This window comes from Echinops telfairi, unplaced genomic scaffold, assembly GCF_000313985.2.
Source record: "Echinops telfairi isolate 266 unplaced genomic scaffold, ASM31398v2 ScPeMD7_9;HRSCAF=40, whole genome shotgun sequence".
NCBI classification, from domain to species: domain Eukaryota; kingdom Metazoa; phylum Chordata; class Mammalia; order Afrosoricida; family Tenrecidae; genus Echinops; species Echinops telfairi.
Genome location: NW_022103906.1, coordinates 20279686 through 20282620, shown reverse-complemented (window position 1 = coordinate 20282620; position 2935 = coordinate 20279686).

Here is a 2935-nt window from a genome sequence, read left to right as displayed (position 1 = left end):
GCCGCCAATCATGCGTTTGTGAAAATTTTCCTTTCTTTTCATCCTTTATAATGTAGCCTCCTAATGATAGTTTCCTTCAACCCAATGTTTTGCCTTTGTTTTATCTTTATCCTCTTTCAGACTTGATCATCTGTCTCTATAAACTACGTGTGAACTGGGGTCTTCTGTCCGCCAGGACTCAGTCTTGACGCGGCTTCTTTACCTTTCCGATGCCGTTGCCTTGTTCTTTTGCTGTTGATCCTTTCTGCAGTCTTGTGAGGGGCCTCTAAGCCCCTTCTCAAAATAAGGTTCTCACGTCCATCAACTAAAACACATGGAAAGCCAATTACATTAAAAATCAGCTCTAAGAAGTCTTAAAGGATAATTCTTTCAAATAGAAGTGTCTAAGGACTGGTCTCCTTGACAGCATGTCCAGACTACTTGAGATGAAGTCGTGACACCCGTGTCCCTAGGGAACACGCTGCCTGTTCCTCTTGCAAGGTAGGTCTGTGTGCTCTTTGGGCAGTCGTGGTACTCTCAGTGTTCTTCCCCAGCACCATCCTTCACTGCATCGCCTCTTCTTCAGTCCTCCTTATCCAGTGTCCGACTGTCACATGCATAGGAGGCCACGGAAAAGCCTATGGCCGGGTCAGGCACACCTGAGTCCTCAAAGTAACAGCCTCGCTTTTCAACACTTGTGCGTCAGATTTACCCGAGGCAATGTGATCTCTGAATGGCTGCTTCCACGAGCATCGCTTGTGGGTCCAAGCAAGACGAAATCCCTGACTTCAGTCTTTTACCAGGATATTCCCAAAATACCTTGCACTTCCCAAATTAGAGACACGTGGGACTTTCATCCCCATACGCTTCCAAGATTCTGATTCTGTCAGCCCCGCCCAGTCCTCTTACCCACCTCTGCCCATTAACAGAGGTCCAGCTGAGCCATGTTCTCCCAGTTGTTCTCTAGATGCACGAATGATTAGAAAATGGGCTCAAAGAGAATGAAAGATCAGGACAGGTGTCCTTTCTCAGAGTCTCAGAGCTGGGGCTGGTTGGAGGACCGGATGTGCAGGCTGGCTGTCTGATTTGGACTGGAGGGAGACCAGGGACTTTCTTTACAGAAGGGTCTAAGGATGGAATGCTGGTGACCATGATGTGCAAGATGATGCATATCACAGGGGGGTGGGCCATAGGGTCCAAGGGGGAAGTCACGGAAATGGGGAGAGAGCAACACACCAAATGGAGAGTTACAAAAAAGGAGATATTTGGTCTAAATGCTTCACCACCACCTTAAAAAATAACGTTTCCTACCCACCCTTTCCAAGAGCCTTTCCAGACCTCCCCTCTAAGAAGTTAGAATAGTGCTTGGCACATGTTGCGTGGTTTCATTAAAGCTATGTTTCTCTAATGGTTATAAACTGACAAGTGAAAATCATGCAACTTAAAATATATAATTTTCTCACTACTCACCCTGTGCTGATGGAGAAGAGAGGGGGGCAAATCCGCCCCCCTTCATTAAATTAATGAAGATGAATGAAAACATCAAAATCCACACAGAATAATTAGATTACGCCTGATTCTCCTTGGTATTCTTAAGCCGTGCTCTCTGAGTGCATGGATTTGGTCTTGGCCATTCTGCTGGGTAGGCTGGTCCTCACAAAATATCGGTGAGCATGAGCCCTGCGTCGTGGGTGCACATTGAGCTGCTAACTGCAAGATCAACAGTTCAAAACCACCAGCCTCCACCACCACCACCACCACACCCCTGGAGAAAGAGGGGGCTTTCTGCTCCTGTGAAAGATAGCAGTTGGTGTAAGATATGAAAATAATAATAATTTATAATTTATCAAGGGGTCATGAAGGTGGAAGGAGGGGGAGGGAAGGTGAAAGGAGAAGCTGATGCCAAGGGCTCAAAGAGAAAGTAAATGTTTAGAAAATGACGATGGCAACAGAAATTGATGTATGGATTGTTATCAGAACTGCAAGAGCCCCTAATAAAGTGATCTTTAAAAAAAAGTTACAGTCTTGTAAACCCACAAGGCCAGTTCTACCCTGCCTTGTAGGATGCCTATGAGTCTGCATCGACTAGCTGGCCCTGAGAAAGTATCTGCTGGGGTCCTAACCCGGATACCTGTGGATGTAATCCCATTTGGAATAAGGTTTCTTTGTTGTGTGAATAAGGCCATGTCAGCACCTTCCTTGTTCTTGCTGTGTGCCCTGAGGGTGAGTCTGAAGAAGCAAGCACACGTAGCTCCTCCAGAATTACAACTCTGTCTCTCTCCGTCCAACATGTGCCTCTCTATCAGCACTTCCTTATCTGTATCTTTTCAAATGGAGTTTTGAAATATTTGGTTCTGCTTTGAACTTCTGAATCTATTGTCAGCGTCTAAAATAACGGATGAAATAAAAACCTCACCCAATATTAAAAAGAAAGACAGAAAAAGAGCAAGCACAAAAGGGCAAAAGAGACAGGTCATGTGGGGACCACAGAGGACGGTGAACTAGACAAGCTGAGACAAGGACACTCCACGGCCACCACCACCCTAAGAGGGGACAAAGAGAGAAAACTTTGCCTAGAGCTGCCACTTCACTTTGAATCCAGATTTCCAGCCTCCCACATGGTGAGAAAATCCATTCGGTTCATTAAAGCCCCCTATTTATCGCCTCCCTGGGTCACTGAGACACCAGGGAGTGAAGTGAAGGAATTCTGAGCTCGTTGGTAGAGGAGGCCACGTGCTGAAAGGTGGCTGGCTGTTTGTGGATGCCCTGCTCACTCCTCGCCCTGTGGATGGATGGTGTGGTGCCGGGACAGGAACTGACCACTAGAGACAGCTTACCCTTTTGAAGACGTTCAGCTTTGTGCTGGTTTCAGCAGGCTGCTTCTGAAAGCGGTATCGTCTACTGAGTGTTCCCACTGACCGAGGAGAAAGAAATCACCTGGCATACTTTTTTTTTT